The following is a 17749-nucleotide window of genomic DNA, read 5'->3' as shown; positions in this document are numbered from 1 at the left end:
ATATAAGGTGGAACATGTGTTATAATGGGAGAGTGTGCACGCAGTTATATCACAATGGGGGATGTACACGAGCAGTGACGTCAAAATGGGGAGGAGCAGCAAGATAACAACTGGAGCACAGAGGTCACAAAGTCTGATATTACAACGACACTTATTTCTGACGTTGCAAACCAGTAACGCACATGCCGTTGATTACTTTGTTGATTGGTGGGTTAAAGATTAGTTGACTAGTTAACTCAGTGAACGATTGAGTTAATTGATCTTTAATCATCGGGATTAGGGAATTTGACAGCAAGCTTTGGGGGAAAAAAAAGTCAAATAATATTTTCAGTGATTTTGTTTCTGTTTGTCAAGATGATACTGCTGCAAAAGCACTGCCAGGCCAGATACAGCACGGTTAGATGTAGATTAATACTCACTCTACACCACCCTTCATGCATTCCCATAGCACTGGTTAGTTGTAGAGTAAAGCTCCTTCTACACTGCCCCATCGTATGCTCCTAGGTCGTGTACAACATGGATTAGATGTAGAATTGTGCTGTTCCTACACTGCCTCTATCTGCAACAAGAGGTGATTGTAGATGTGGGCCAAAGAGGTAGGTTTTGAAAAGGATTTTGAAGGCAGTGCAAGCCAGTGAAGGTCAGTGAGGATGGGACAATAGGCGAGCAGGACTTAGTACAGGACAGGATGTGGATGGCGAAATTCTGAATGAATTTGTGCACGATAGAACTTGAGAAGCCAGTGAGGAGGATGTTTCACCGGCATGAAGATGAGCAACAAGGGCAGCTGATTTTCTGGAGGTGAACTCAATGTGAAGTTCAGCATGGTGTCACACCGGACACTGAGGTTCTTCACTATCGGGTTTAGACTGAGTGAGTAGCCAGAGCGACGGATGAAATCAGGATGTGGAATTTCTGGTGAGAACTGAATAGGATATTCTGGACAACAAAGACCCGGACAACATCCAGGCTTGGGCTGATAAGTGGCAAGTAACATTCGCGTCAGACAAGTGCCAGGCAATGACCACCTCCAACAAGAGAGAATGTAACTACCTCCCCTCAATGGCATTACCATCGCTGAATTCCCCCACCATCAACATCCTGGGGGTCACCATTGACCAGAAACTTAACTGGACCAACCACATAAATACTGTGGCTACAAGAGCAGATCAGAGGCTGGGTATTCTGCAGCGAATGACTCACCTCCTGACTCCCCAAAGCCTTTCCACCATCTACAAGGCACAAGTCAGGAGTGTGATGTAATACTCTCCACTTGCCTGGATGAGTGCAACTCCAACAACACTCAAGAAGCTCGACACCATCCAGGACAAAGCAGCCCGCTTGATTGGCACCCCATCCACCACCCTAAACATTCACTCCCTTCACCACCGGCGCACTGTGGCTGCAGTGTGTACCATCCACAGGATGCACTGCAGCAACTCGCCAAGGCTTCTTCGACAGCACCTCCCAAACCCACAACCTCTACCACCTAGAAGGACAAGGGCAGCAGGCACATGGGAACAACACCACCTGCACGTTCCCCGCCAAGTCACACACCATCCCGACTTGGAAATATATCGCCGTTCCTCCATCGTCGCTGGGTAAAAATCCTGGAACTCCCTTCCTAACAGCACTGTGGGAGAACCTTCACCACACGGACTGCAGCGGTTCAAGAAGGCGGCCCATCACCACCTTCTCAGGGGCAATTAGGGATGGGCAATAAATGCCGGCCTCGCCAGCGACGCCCACATCCCATGAACGAATAAAAAAGAAGATAGCTTCAGTCTTGCTGTGTTTAATTGGAAAAGATTCTGACTCATCCACAACTTGATATTGGACAGCAGTCAAACAGCACAACAATACTGTGGAGATCAACGTGGTGGTTAAGAAGTTGAGTTTGGTATCATCAGCATACAGATGGAAATTGACTGCATAGTATAGATGATGTTTCCGAGAGGGAACAGGAATACGAGGAATAGAAGGGGTCAAAGATGAAACATTGAGCACACTGGAGGTGACCTTTGTGCCGGTTACATTGGAATAAGTTGGAATGGAACCATGAATCAGCAGTGTCACCAGGTGGACCACAAAGGAGAGACAGTGGATAAGGATGGATTGGTGGACCATATCGAAGGCTGCAAAGGTGATGTGGAAGAATATCATGTTGCAATTGCCTAAAATATAGGTGATGACTTCGATCTCAGTGCTGCGGGTAAATGGAAATTGGACTGGAGGAATCAAACAAAGAGCTGGGTGCAGAGTTGGGTGGCAGTGACATATTCGAGGACCTTCGCAAGGAAGGGGGACATTAGATTTGGAATAGTAGTAGGAAAGGATGGGGAAGGCTTTTTGAAGAGGACGGCGATGGCAGTGGTTTTGAAGGTGGGGGAACAATGCTTGAGAGAGGGAGCGTTTGACAATTTCTGCAAGCATTGGGCCAAGGAGAGGTAGTTGAGTAATCAGAAGCTGATCTAGGAGAAAGTAAAGAGAGAGGTTGTGAGGGCCATGGAGGAGTTGAGTCTAACGAAGGCTAGGGGGGATAGAGGGGAGAATTTATTCTGTGATTGGGATGGGGTAGGAGGAGACTTAGGGTGTTTCAGAGCGTCCAGGGCAGATTGATTTATTAATTTGTAATTTAATTCTAGATATAACACAATCACTTGAGATCTTCTGATCACTCAATTACATCTCCGTGGCCCAGAACTGAAACATGACTACATAAAGAACAGGAGTGGCAGTTAAATATTGCAGGATTTAACATATTTAGAAAGGATAGGGAAGGAAGAAGGTGGTGGGGAGGGGAGGGGGGTGGTAACTGTACTAATTAGAGAAAACATAATGGCAATTGAAAAAAAGGACATAAGTAATATTAAGGTACAAACAGAATCCATATGGATTGAGACAAAGGATAAGACAACAACACAACTTGCATTTATATAGCACTTTTAACATAGTAAAACATCCCAAGGCTCTTCACAGGAGCGATTATCAAACAAAATTCGACACCAAGCCACATTAGGAAATATTAGGACAGGTGACCAAAAGATTGGGCAAAGAGGTAGGTTTTAAGGAGCATCTTAAAGGAGGAGGGAGACCTAGAGAAGCGGAGAGGTTTAGGGAGGGAATTCCAGAGCTTAAGGCCTAGGCTGCTGAAGGCATGGCTGCCAATGGTGGAACAATTAAAATCGGGGATGCGCAAGAGGCAAGAATTGGAGGAGCGCAGAGATCTCGGAGGGTTGTAGGGCTGGAGGAGGTTACAGAAATAGGGAGGGGTGAAGCCATGGAGGGATTTCAAATCAAGGATGAGAATTTGAAAATCGAGGCATTTCCGGACCGGGAGCCAATATAGGTTAGCGATCACAGGGGTGATGGGTGAACGGGATTTGGTGCGAGTTAGGAAATGGGCAGCAGAGTTTTGGATGAGCTGAAGTTTATGGAGGGTGGAAGATGGGAGGTAACAAAGGCATGGATGAGGGTTTCAGCAGCAGATGAGCTGAGGCAGGGGCGGAGACGAGCGGTGTTACTGAGATGGAAGTAGGCGGTCTTGGCGATGGAGTGGATATGTGGTCGGAAGCTCATCTCAGGGTCAAATAGAATGTTAAAGTTGCGAACAGTGTGGTTCAGCCTCAGACAGTGGCTGGGGAAAGGGATGGAGTCAGTGGCTAGGGAACAGAGTTTGTGATGGGGACCAAAGACAATGGCTTCGATCTTCCAAATATTTAATTGGAGGAAATTTTTGCTTGTCCAGTACCGGATATCGGACAAGCAGTGTGACAAATCAGAGTCAGTGGAGGGGTCGAGGGAAGTAGTGGTGAGGTAGAGCTGGGTGTCGTCAGAGTACATGTGGAACCTGACGTGTTTTCAGATGATGTTGCCGAGGGGCAGCATGTAGATAAGAAATAAGAGGAGGCCAAAGATAGATCCTTGGGGGACTCCAGAGGTAATGGTGCAAGATCGATCACGTTAATCGGTATATTCTACAGACCACCTTATAGTGGAAGGGAAGTGGAGGAAGAAATATGTAGGCAAATCTGTGAAATGAGTAAAAAACATTGAATAATAATCATGGGAAATTTCAAGTACCCCCAAATAAACTGTCAAGAAGAGATAGGGAAAGGAGAAAGAGGAATGGATTTTTACAATGCGTACAGGACTCCTTTCTTACCCAGTATGTGAGAAGCCCAACAAGAGAGGAATCACTGCTGGATCTAGTAATGGGAAATGAACCAGAGCAGATAAGAGAAGTAGGCATAGGGGAACCTCTAGGCAATAACAATCATAACATAATAAGGTTGAAAATAATTATTGAGAAAGACATAAGTAGACAAAGACCAAAGTAATAGATTAGAGAAAGCTAATTTTGAGGGGATGAGAATGGAACTGGGGAAGATAAACTGGAAAAAAAAATTGCTGACAAAGACATAGAACAGCAGTAGGAAATATTTAAAATGGAGATCAATAGAGTTCAGGAGAAATATATTCCTCTAAAAACAAGAACAAACTGGCCAATAATGAAACACCATGGATGAATAAAGAGATAAGGGTAAGCTTGAAACTAAAGAAAAAGGCACACTCTAAGTACACAGACAATAAAGGAGAGGATGACAAAAGGGGATACAAAAAGGTTAGGAAAGAAGTCAAAAAAACAACTGGGAAAGCAAAGAGGAACTACAAAATTAAATTATCAAGGACTATGAAAAGAAATAGTAAAGTATTCTACAGACACATAAATAACAAAAGAAAAATTAGGATTGGGATAGGGCCACGAAGGGATGCACGAGATAAACTCACAGATAATAACAGCAAAATGGCAGAACTATTGAATAATTACTTTGTCTCGATATTTACCATGGAGACTAATAAGGTGGGATCATTAGAAGAAATCAAAAAATATATAAAGACATTTAAGATAGAAAGGGGGGAGATAATTGATAAACTAATCAAACTAGAGAGGATAAGACCCCTGGTCCGGATGGATTTCATCTGCGAATATTAAAAGAAGTTTGGGATGAGATAGCAGAGGGACTATTACATAGAGGGTATGCTGATAGGGTTAGATGAAATAGGGAGGGAGGAGCATAAACGCTGGCATAGACCAGTTTGGCCAAATGGCCTGTTTCTGTGCGGTACACTCGATGTAATTTGATGTAAGTCGATGGAAAGGCCAAAGCAGTTGAGCAGATGGTCTCAGTTTTGGAGATGACGGAATCAGGAGCATGAGACAAGGGTGGAAGGGCAGGAGACCACAGGAGGTGGTTTGTTGTGACAAGGAGTTTGGGGTTGTTCTTACCCTCAAGGATAATTCTTATGGTAAAGGGTGAGGTAATATTGCTTAAGATAGTTAAGCCAGATCAGATAATGAGAGCCTTCAAGGCCTTGAATTTGGGGTCACAAAGGTAAATTCAGTACTGAGTGGAATGATGGAGGTGGGCGATTATGAGGGACCTAGCAAGGACGAGAGTGTCATAACGGGTTAAGTACAGCATGTGTTATGTACATAGATAGTAAAGTTCCTGCTATATCGTCCCATCACACACTTCCAGGTCAGGTATGGCATAAGTTACATACAGAGTAAATCTCCTTGTACACTGTCCAATCTAACTTTCCAGGTCAGGTAGAGCATAGGTTAGATATGGAATAGCGTTCCTCCTACTCTGTCTCCTCCTGGGTAAAGTACAGCAGGGATTAGATGTAGGTCATTTTTCTACACAGTGCTCAAACTATGTTCTTTTGCTGTAGCTTCACCCCTTTTTATACCAGACATCCTTGTATTCTTTCATCTCTGGAATTTGGGTTGGAATCCTCTCTGACTGGCGTGATGGAGGAGCCCAAAAATCCATGACTTTTCCAGTGCACTCCCACCATAACCCCAACACCAGAAAGGCCAGCAGTTTGGCCAGAATCTAAATACGCAAGATCCTAGCCTTACATCAGGGCTTTCGTGGGCCTCCTTGTAAGAAGTGGAGCCTCCACCAACCCTTTACACGGCCAGCGGCAGAAAAGGGGGCAAGTCCCGGCAGGGTGTCCCAACATTGTGAGTTCCGGCGTATGATCAGTGGAGGCATGCCTGGTACAACCAGGTATATCATGCTGCCAAATGGTGGAAGTGGGTCGCACCCAAGGGGTCTAGGTCAGAATCATAGCCGGGACCCCCAAAGAAAAATAGAATTTTAAAAATGTATTATGTAGTGGCCGCTTTATATGTAAGTTCTTTCACGGCGAACCCGGCATAATCTCCCAGAACAGATACTCTCCAGCTGGGCAGGTAGGTGCCCACCATGCACATTTAAAACAAGGGACCTCCTCTGCACTTCGAACTTTGGCAGGGTCGGTGGTGACGGTCCCGGGTGGGCACATCCTATCACTTATGCTGAGATGCCCCCCTTTCAAGAATTGTCGATCTTTAAGCATCGATCCGCTGGCTATGAAGGTTCCAAGTGTAAAATATCGATACCTGCAGTCTCAGCCTGCAATAATAAACAACTGATATTTGGCTATTGATTTTTACAGGTAACACTAGGATACCTAGTGTAGCAAATATCACACTGCAGTCGGGGGTGAACTTCTGAAGATAGGTTTAAGATGTATTGCTAGCCCAGTGTTGAGGAAGCTTCACCCTGCAAATGATCCACGTTTGATGTTGAGAGTGAGAACCAGAGGTAGAAAAATAAGTAACAGATTGTTGACCGTGATTTCAAGGCTTCAGTTCATGGCATTGAAATGATGTGTATTGTTCTTAAAGCCTTCAAACTGTTGCTATCTCTAGTCCAAGTTCTATTTGCATCAGGTATGGTGAGGAAAGCTCTGGTCAGCGCCCAGGTCTGGATTGGCTGCCTCCTTTGGCGTACTCTGGTTCTTTTGGTTTGCCTGAACCCTGTGATTATGGGTCAGATTTTGCTGAGGCGCTCACAGTTATTTCCGTGCAAATCGGACAGCAACTGCTGGCAAGGGCACGTCCACGGTTAAACGTGAAAATCCGGAAGTTGCTGTCCGAGAAGGGCTGTCCCTCCGTAAGCTGCGCGAAAATGGCATCTCGCCGTCTGGATTGAATGGTGCATTGAATGGTGTGAAGTTCCTGTACTGACGTCGTAGATACAGACTAAACTCACCACAAAAAGTTAGGGCTTGTCCATTCCAGTCTAAGTACCATTTTAACGGCATGTTAACTACTGCCAAACAACCTGTCTGGCACTGAAAAATCACATCTTACAAGTGTGGAGTCTCATTCCTTCAGTTTTTAATTCTTGTTGGAGATTTAAAAATAAAATTCAAATAAAATTTATTCTTACTTTTTCTTTCTGTCTCTTTTATCTCTCTCTTAATCCAATCTTTCTTTCTCTCTCTTTATTTCACTTTCTACAGCTGATTTGACTTTGAATTCATTATTCTAACACACTTCCTGGTTCAGACTCTTGCGCTACTCTTTAACGTTTCTTCAATCTGATTGGTTAAGGAGATACACAGTCGTTTGCCCTGTTCACACAGGTCCCAGATGCCCTGGAGAGGGCGAGTGCTGTTCGGATATTTGGCTGATAACAGTTTGCCATGCAAAACCCCGTGGAAAGCTGCTGGTTCGCCGCTCACAGCAAAATCTGGCCCTACGTGCGCAGCTGCTGGCTCTCTATAAACACAGCCTTATAGTTGCAGGGGAACAGGTGTCAGTGAGAGCTTTCATCAGATGATCTCATGAAATCGCTTATTTCTCGTAACTCCCCCCCCCATTTGTGTGCTGTGAACTTCCATAAAGTGCTTTTTGTACTTATCTTTTTTTTGAAGAGCTTATTTTTTTCATCCAACTCCGCACCCCCCCCAAACTCTAGTAGGCTCTGGCTTTTGCTGGGATATGTTTCCGCAGGTGTCAGTCACTCTCCGGTACCACGCCGATGCGGACGTGTGAATAGTGAGTGTCAGCAGCCTATTCAAACATGGGGTGCATCACCGCGAACCCCTCCCTGCCCTCAACTGACATTCACACATATCTGCACCTGGATTTTTACCCTTTGTATTATAATTGAGGCAACATACTCATTTGCACCATTGGGTGCAATAAGAACCATGATATCATTTAACATTGTATGATGGAGACCTCCTGCGAGATGTGTCACTGTCAATAATTCCTGCATTTTAGATAGTTTGTTTTCTTAAAATGTTTGGACTTGCTGATCCCCGAAATTGTGCCCCAGTTGTGCTTTTGTCTGGAAGATTGATGCAATTTAAATTTAAAAAAGGCTCCCACTCAATTGCCTTCAGAAAGCCCTGGGTTTGTTCACACAGGATGGAGTATGGTTTTGGAAAGCACCACACAATGCCAGCTCCCGAGGGGAGGCTTAATATTTAAAGCTTTCCTTTTTTTTAAAATGAAGGTTAGAAAATCATTTCAGAACAGTCATACGACTCTTGCAGGCTCTTGTGGGAAAAGCCGTTAAAGGGAGGAGGCATCCTGTTTCCCCAGGGGATAGGGCGGCAAAATTGGGAGAGCGTTGTCTGTTGTACCCTTTCTGAGGCAGGCGGAATGTGGTAAAGTGAGACTTGGCCCTTTGCTGGGAGTGGTGTATGTCATGAAGGAGAAAATAATCGGTGTGTAATTGGTGCTAACTTTAAGTTAAAATGAAGGCACAAGATCATCAATTTAAAAGGCATTGCCACTGTGAATTCTCGCTGGGGTAAACTGGCATTGTTAACTTTTGTTGGGGTAGATTCTATTGGCATGTTGACTATTGCTAACATGGGTTCCACTGCTTCTTGGACCATTGATTCTTGCTGGTGTTGATTCCACTGAAATTGGGATGTTGACACATGCTGAGGTAGGATGTGCAGGCAATGAGGTAGTTAATTCTAACTGTGAAGGAGCCCGGATGGCCATGCGGGTGCCATCCAGAATAGCCTGGACTTTGGGAAATTCTGCAATGTGAACGATTTGCAGCAGCCAGTGTGCCATGGGCAGAGTGATGCCACTGTTGACTGTTGTGCACTACGTATTGACTGATGCTGCTGATGGCCCCAGTCGTAGCTTGGCGTGAGCCTGTAACATAGACGTTCAGGGCTGTGATAACCTCCACTGCAGCACAGATTGTCTGCAGATCAGATTCCAGCAGAAGTCCATCGCTGCCTTTGTGATGAAATGGGAGGCTGTGAAGGCAGCTGATCCTCAGATAACTGCATGGGTAAGGGTGGGTGAGGCCTGTTTGCATTTGGTGCAGGTGATTCTGCATCACATTCCACCTTTCATCCTCTCCTTCCTCCTCCAAAAAACACACATAAAAAATTGTAGCAGTCAAAATCCAGCAAAAAAAAAGAAATCCTTTAAGTAAAAATGCTGCGATCAGAAATACAGCTCTCAAAATGGAAGCTAAAAATGGCCCTATGAAAAATTTTCCTAGCTTAAATCCTGCAGTTCATGCACACAATGGGCCTGGCCTGAACTGACCATTGTATACGGCCAAGATGAATGCACAGCTTATTCCCAGTGAGAAAATTGAGGAATTGTGTACAGTTTCATTTAAATACTATTTTCCTGCATTTCCACATTAAAGAGGAATTCTCAGAGAGAACATGCTTCAAATGGTTGACCAGAAGATTTGACTCTGTGATTTGGGCAGAGATCCAGCAATATGGGTCTCCACCTGAATTCCCAGCCTTCACTCACCTATTTTGCGAACGATCCTGCCAGATGAATATTTTACCCTGGGTAAGTATCTCCCCGAAGGTAAGACTCAAGTAAATTCATCCACTTTGGTTTCTGGAGCTTTGCGGGTCAAATGGACCTTAAAGTTAACATTTAAACAAAAAAAAACTCTTCCTAATTTAGAAATTAAGAACATAAGGACATAAGAAATAGGAGCAGGAGTAGGCCATCCGGCCCCTCGAGCCTGCTCCGCCATTTAACAAGATCCATGGCTGATCTTCTACCTCAATGCCGTTTTCCTGCATTATCCCCATATCCCTTGATGCCTTTAATATCTGGAAATCTATTGATCTCTGTTTTGAATATACTCAATGACTGAGCCTCCACAGCCCTCTGAGATAGAGAATTCCAAAGATTCACCATCCTCTGAATGAAGGAATTTCTCCTCATTTCAGTCCTATATGGCCTACCCCTTATTTTGAGACTGTGAACCCTGGTTCTAGATTCTCCAGCCAGGGGAAACATCCTCCTTGTATTTACCCTGTCGAGCTCCGTCAGAATTTTGTGTGTTTCAATGAGATCACCTCTCATTCATCTAAACTCGAAAGAAGACAGGCCTAATCCACTGTATTTCTCCTCATACGACAATGCCGCCATCCCAGGAATCAGTCTGGTGAACCTTTGTTGCACTCCCTCTATGGCAAGTATATCCTTTCTTAGGTAAGGAGACCAAAATTGTACACAATACTCCAGGTGCGGACTGATCAAGGCCCTATATAATTGCAGTAAGACATCTTTACTTCTGTACTCAAATCCTCTTGTAATAAAGGCTAACATACCATTTGCCTTCCTAATTGCTTGCTGCACCTGCATATTAGCTTTCAGTGACTCATGTACATGGACACCCAGGTCCCTTTGAACATCAACATTTCCCAATATCTTACCATTTAAAAAATACTCTGCATTTCTGTTTTTCCTACCAAATTGGATAACTTCACATTTTTCCACATTATATTCCATCTGCCCGTGTTCTTGCCCAATCACTTAGCCTGTCTATATCCCCTTGAAGCCTTTTTGCATCCTCCTCACAACTCACATTCCCACCTAGTTTTGTGTCATCAGCAAACTTGGAAATATTACATTTGGTCCCCTCATCCAAATCATTGATATAGATTGTGAATAGCTGGGGCCCAAGCACCGACCCCTGCGGTACCCCACTAGTCACAATCTGCCAACTTGAAAAAGACCCGTTTATTCCTACTCTCTGTTTTCTGTCTGTTAACCAATTCTCAATCCATGCCAGTATATTACCCCCAATTCCATGTGCTCTAACTTTGTTCACCAACCTCCTGTGTGGGACCTTATTGAAAGTCTTCTGAAAATCCAAATACACCACATCCACTGGTTCCCTCTTACCTATTCTACTAGTTACATCTTCAAAGAACTCCAATAGGTTTGTCAAACATGATTTCCCTTTCATAAATCCATGTTGACTCTGCCAAATCCTATTATTATTTTCTAAGTGTCCTGTTATCATATCCTTTATAATAGATTCTAGCATTTTCCCTACTACTGATGTCAGGCCAACAGATTTGTAGTTCCCTGTTTTCTCTCCCTCCTTTCTTAAATAGTGGGGTTACATTTGCCACCCTCCAATCTGCAGGAACTGTTCCAGAATCTATAGAATTTTGGAAGATGACAACCAATGAATCCACTATCTCTATAACCACCTCTTTCAAAACCCTGGGATGCAGATCATCAGGTCCTTGGGATTTATCGACTTTCAGTCCCATTAATTTCTCTAATATTATTTTTTTACTAATACTAATTTCCTTCAGTTCCTCATTCTCACCAGACCCTTGGTTCTCTAATATTTCTGGGAGGTTTTGTGTGTCTTCTTCCGTGGAGACAGACACAAAGGGCTCGATATTAGCAGGGCGGTGGGTTCACAGCGGGGGGGTTGACTGGGCGTGTGGGTAACGCGTCCGGTGAAATCAGTGTGCTCACACGGAATTGCAGGCTAATTGGAGCCACTTACCTGTGCTTCCGGGTTCCCCGCTGGAAAGCTGCGTGGCGGGCGGACTGCACATGCACAGCATAGGCTGTCAGCTGGTGGAGCCCTATTTAAAGGGGCAGTCCACCAATGCTCCTCCTGCAGCAAACAACCGATGCTGAACCATGGAGCAGGCCAGAGGGAAGGCTGCCCCAAGATTTTCGGACTCCTCACTCCAGGTGCTGCTGGATGGGGTGAGGAGGAGGAGGGAAATCCTCTTCCCGTCTGATTGGAGGAAGTGCCCTCCCTCCACCACGAAGGCGGCTTGGCTGGAGGTGGCCGAGGGGGTCACCAGCAGCGGCAATGTGCTACGAACCTGGGTCCAGTGCAGGAAGAGATTTAATGACCTAACCAGGTCAGCCAAAGTGAGTATACTTACACATTCTCCCACACTCCGTCTTCCACATCACCTCCACCACCACACAACTCCTTCTGCACTGCCACCACAACGCTCTCGCATCACTCCTCACATCCACTCAACTATCATCCTCACCTTGCCTGCACGTACTCACCGCCCCTGTCCCCATTCAGACACTACCACGCAACCCAATCCTCATGCAATATCATGGCTATGTTGCACACGCACCCTCCCATGCATCTTCCTCACGGTCACCCAACCCATACCAATGCATGCAGCGGCTCACCGTGCAACCATCACTCAATCACACCTCTGTGTTTTGCCTTGATAGGAGAAGAGATGCCAGAACGCCTGGGAGAGGGCACGGACTGGAGGGGGCCTGTCACACCAGATAGCACTAACAGACGCAGAGCAGCAGGCGTTGGAGATCAGCCGCACGCTGGAGTGCCTGTCCGTGACGGATGCCGAGGCTGGGATTGCATAAGCGGCCGGTGACAGAAAACTAACACTCAGCACTCATGATAGTGAATGATATTAGCATCACTTGGCATCTGCAGCACCTCAACATCTGTCCACATGCCTAATATTGCTTTCTGTTCTCTTGCAGGGCCATCTGCGAGCACCGTGACCGTGGAGGGCGATTCCTCAGAGGACCTGCCGGCCTCTGAGGGTCCATCGTCACATCTGAGCCATGCATCCACCAGCGCAGATACATACACCTCGGTGGGTCCCCGTCCTCACTTAGTTGGGTTTGCACATGGTGAGTCACCACACACATGTGAGCACGAGCAGACCCTGGTGACCCAGGGGCAGCCGTGGAGAGTCTGCGTCGGTGAGAGCACTCTTCTCCAGCCTCTGCTCAGCTGGACCCAGATGCTGAGCCCTGGGGGCCAGCCGTGAAAAGGAGAGTCGTCGAGGGGCAGCAGCACATTGCCGAGGCACTGGAACAGGTGCCACATGCACTCTCCACAATCGCGCAGAGGATAGAGGAGTCCAACTCCTGCATGAGGGGAATGGTGGCACAGGTATAGGAGTGTATCTCTGAGATACTGTCGCAGGGACGTGAAGGCATCTCTGAGATAGTGTCACGGGTAGGTGCGGGAATGTCTGCAATGGAGGAAAGGCTAGCCTCCCTCGAGCGTTGAGCACGGCTCAACTATGAGTCCATTCAGGCCCTGACAATGGCCGTTCGGATTCAGGGTGAGCAACGTTCTGCCGCCTTGAACAGCTGACTGATACTTTACAAGTAGCCTTCCAAGGCCTCACACAAGTCCTCCAAACTGCCGTCCAGCAGGGTGGAAGGAGTGATGTGGGCCTGGGCCACGAGAGGGATGATGGTGAAAGGGGACATGGAAGTCGGGACGCCACTCAAAGCGCTCGCACGTCTCACCCGTTGCCCCCCTCTCAACCAGTACCCGCAATGCTGCCCCCTCTCCAGGTGGCCGAGTCTGCCCCTGCACAGGCGCAGGTGGAGCAGTCTTTGGAGGGGCCCTCACGGGCACCCAATCCCAGAGGGCGATGACCCAAAGCATCTCATTGGTCAGGGCATGGACAAGAGCAACCTGCCACTAGCTCTGCTGAAGCCACAGGGGTAGCACCACGTAGGGGTTCCCGGAAACGCAAGGCGAAGGTTTTGTGAGCACAAAGGGGATCCACAAGGGTGTCTGACGATTTGTCATGTTTTTTTATTTATATTTGTTTTCTTTCACATGCACAGTAAATATTATTATTATCCCCACTACTGCCACGTCTTGCCCATTCTTGACTGGCTTGTGGAATAGGTCCCTTTCATGGGGTTCACCATGAAGACCCACACCTGATGCCACCCATTGTGTCACTGCAGAGTGGGTGTAGGTGTATTTGCAGGGCTCTTTTGTGCAGACAACTGAGAGACGTCGGCGATGTCCCCGGTTGCACCCTGGAAGGATGCGGAGGAGAAGTTGTTGAGGGCAGTGGTGACTTTAACAGGGACAGGTAAGAAGATGGTGCTCGGGCCAGCCGGGAGCAGCTTGGCATCAAGGAGGCTGCAGATGTCCACGACTACATGTCGAGTGACTCTGAGCCTCCATGTGTACTGCTGCTCAGAGAGTTCCATGAAGCTGAGCCTCGATCTGTGGACCCTGTGGCGAGGGTAGTGCCCTCTGCGACACATCTCTCTCTGCGGTTGCCCTCCCTCCTACTATGCAGGTGGATGTGTCACAGCACTGTGTTGTGGAGTTCCACGTGTCAGAGGTGGACGGCGTGTCCAGCAAGGCTGGTAATGCTGCCTCCCTCCGAGGAGGTCATGACTGCAGCTACGGCGGCCCCCATCCGGAAGATGTACATTTGAGGGGGTCCGCAAGGTAGGTACATGTGTCTGGACACCGGGGTAAGTGTGCAAGTTGGTGAATTTTCTTGTCAGGAGGAGGGTGGTGGAGGCCAAACTTTGTCCAAAGTGACAGAGTGGCCTCCTGCAATGAGTGAGGGTCTCCCTCCCACCACCTGTCAAATGGACCTTTGCAGCTGCCACAGGCTGATTGTTGCAACACGTCCATTTGAACTGGGAGTGTTTCCCCCAGTACGGGAAACAGTCTCAGTTAATTTCAAAATCCCAGCCCTCCTAAAATATCAGGACAATCATGTCCGTGAACAACCTGAAGTACCTGTTTAAGTACTTTAAGTGGCACCCCGCTGACTTTAATTACCGGCGGGAGTCCCACATGCGGGGGCTGTGCGCGCATGTCAGCGCACCACTGGGGAACCTGGAAGTGGGCGGGTTGGAGCCGGACTCCGGACCTGCCCCGGGAATCCCGGATTTTTGCAACCCCCCGGCGGGTGCGAAAATCGAGCCCAAAGTATTTGTTTAATTTCTCTGCCATTTCCACATTCCCCATTATAAATTCTCCCGTCTCTGTCTGCAAGGGACCCACATTTGCCTTCGCCAGTCTTCTCCTTTTACAGTCCATTTTTATGTTTCTCGCTAGTTTACTATCATATTCTATTTTCCCTTTATCAATTTCTTGGTTCTCCTTTGCCGAATTCATCATGCAAAGTGGAATCCTTATTGTTAAGGAAACTTGGTCCTCTTTGTTTTCTACCCTTATCATTCCCTTTCCCTCCTCACAGAAGTTACTAGGAGATTTATCGCCGTAATATGAATCATTTTGCAGGGTGAATTCAGCATCTGTGTTCCAGGCCTGATTCGGTGTTTCACTCTCGTGCTCCTTGACCCCACGGCTGTGCCAATGAATGGATTGCAGTTGGAAACACTGGACAAACAGGGGGCTCTAGTGGGGGAGGAGCTAAATATGATTAAAATCACTAAGGAATTGGTACTCAGTAAATTAATGGGACTCAAGGCGGATAAATCCCCTGGACCTGATGGCTTCCCTTGAGGGAAGTGGCAGTAGGGATTGTGGATGCTTTGGTAATAATTTTCCAAAATTCTCTGGACTCGGCAAAGGTCCCGGCAGATTGGAAAACTGCCAATGTAACACCCTTATCTAAAAAGGGTAGTAGGCAGAAGGCTGGAAATTATAGACCAGTTAGCTTAACATCTGTGGTGGGTGAAGTTTTGGAGTCTATTATTAAGGAGACAGTAGTAGAACATTTGGATAAACATAATTTAATAGGACAAAGTCAGCATGGCTTTACAAAGGGGAAGTCATGTCTGACGAATTTGCTTGAGTTATTTGAGGATATAACGTATAGGGTGGATAAAGGGGAACCAGTGGACGTAGTGTATTTGGACTTCCAGAAGGCATTCGACAAGGTGCCACATAAAAGATTATTGCTCAAGATAAAGAATCACTGGATTGGGGGTAATATTCTGGCATGGGTGGAGGATTGGTTATCTAACAGGAAGCAGAGAGTTGGGATAAATGGTTCATACTCGGACTGGCAACCTGTAGCCAGTGGTGTTCCGCAGGGGTCGGTGCTGGGTCCCCAACTCTTAACAATCTATATTAATGATTTGGAGGAGGGGACCGAGTGTAACATATCAAAGTTTGCAGATGATACAAAGATGGGAGGGAAAGTAGAGAGTGAGGAGGACATAAAAAACCTACAAGGGGATATAGACAGGCTGGGTGAGTGGGCGGAGATTTGGCAGATGAAATACAATATTGGAAAATGTGAGGTTATGCACTTTGGCAGGAAAAATCGGAGAGCAAGTTATTATCTTAATGGCGAGAAACTGGAAAGTACTGCAGTACAAAGGGATCTGGGGGTCCTAGTGCAAGAAAATCAAAAAGTTGGTATGCAGGTGCAGCAGGTGATCAAGAAGGCCAACGGAATGTTGGCTTTTATTGCTAGGGGGATAGAATATAAAAACAGGGAGGTATTGCTGCAGTTATATAAGGTATTGGTGAGACCGCACCTGGAATACTGCATACAGTTTTGGTGTCCATACTTAAGAAAAGACATACTTGCTCTCGAGGCAGTACAAAGAAGGTTCACTCGGTTAATCCCGGGGATGAGGGGGTGGACATATGAGGAGAGGTTGAGTAGATTGGGACTCTACTCATTGGAGTTCAGAAGAATGAGAGGCGATCTTATTGAAACATATAAGATTGTGAAGGGGCTTGATCGGGTGGATGCGGTAAGGATGTTCCCAAGGATGGGTGAAACTAGAACTATGGAGCATAATCTTAGAATAAGGGGCTGCTCTTTCAAAACTGAGATGAGGAGAAACTTCTTCACTCAGAGGGTAGTAGGTCTGTGGAGTTTGCTGCCCCAGGAAGCTGTGGAAGCTACATCATTAAATAAATTTAAAACAGAAATAGACAGTTTCCTAGAAGTAAAGGGAATTAGGGGTTACGGGGAGCGGGCAGGAAATTGGACATGAATTTAGATTTGAGGTGAGGATCAGATCAGCCATGATCTTATTGAATGGCGGAGCAGGCTCGAGGGGCCGATTGGCCTACTCCTGCTCCTATTTCTTATGTTCTTATTAAACTGTGACTGGTGCTAAAAGATGCAGAAACAGAAAGGAAATTCAGGCACTCAGTTGTGCGGCCAGCTTGTTTCATAATTCAAATCCGTCTTCAGGTTCTTGACTATGATTCACTGTCAGTTCTCTGGCGTACTAAGTGTCAAATAGAATTTCAAATTACTGATTTTAATCAGGTAGTTGTTACAGTCTTCAATGTGAAGGTTTTCTGATACAATTCCAAGGTGTTAACTGTGGCTCAATGGTAGCACTTTTGTCTCTGAGTCATAAGGTTGTGGGTTCAAGTCCAGAGACTTGAGCACATAATCTAGGCTGACACTCCAGTGCAGTACTGAGGGAATGCTGCACTGTCAGAGGTGTTGTCTTTCAGATGAGACTTTAAACTGAGGCCCTGTCTACCCTCTCAGTTGGACATAATAAATTCCATAGCACTACTTTGAAAAGGAGAGGAGTTCTCTCTAGTGTCCTAGCCAATATCCCTCAACCAACATCACTAAAAAAACAGATTAGCTGGTCACTATCACGTTGCTTTTTGTGGGACCTTGCTGTGTGCTATGGTATAAGATTGCCTGCTGCATAACTGCTCAGACAGACTGAGGTTTACGCGCAAATTGACTGCCGTGTTTCCTACATCACAACAGTGACTACATTTTAAAAAAAATCTACTTCATTGGCTGTATAAATGCAAGCTTTTCTTTTTAGAATTCAACGGTGAAAGTGATGTCTCATACTGCCGGATGAAAGGTGCAGACAGTTCTTTAAAGAATCGATTTTTCATGTCTC

At 46.2% G+C, this 17749-nt stretch overlaps 1 protein-coding gene across 3 annotated transcripts in view; it reads left to right on the top strand.

The window, feature by feature from the left end:
* LOC137327858 (von Willebrand factor C and EGF domain-containing protein-like) overlaps nucleotides 1–17749 on the top strand; it is a 351658-nt gene that overhangs the window by 138566 nt on the left and 195343 nt on the right. The window lies entirely within an intron of this gene.

The sequence above is a fragment of the Heptranchias perlo genome, chromosome 12 (genome assembly GCF_035084215.1).
Source record: "Heptranchias perlo isolate sHepPer1 chromosome 12, sHepPer1.hap1, whole genome shotgun sequence".
Lineage (NCBI taxonomy): Eukaryota > Metazoa > Chordata > Chondrichthyes > Hexanchiformes > Hexanchidae > Heptranchias > Heptranchias perlo.
Note: the sequence above shows the minus strand (reverse complement) of the source record. Positions and strands in the feature narration are given on the sequence as shown.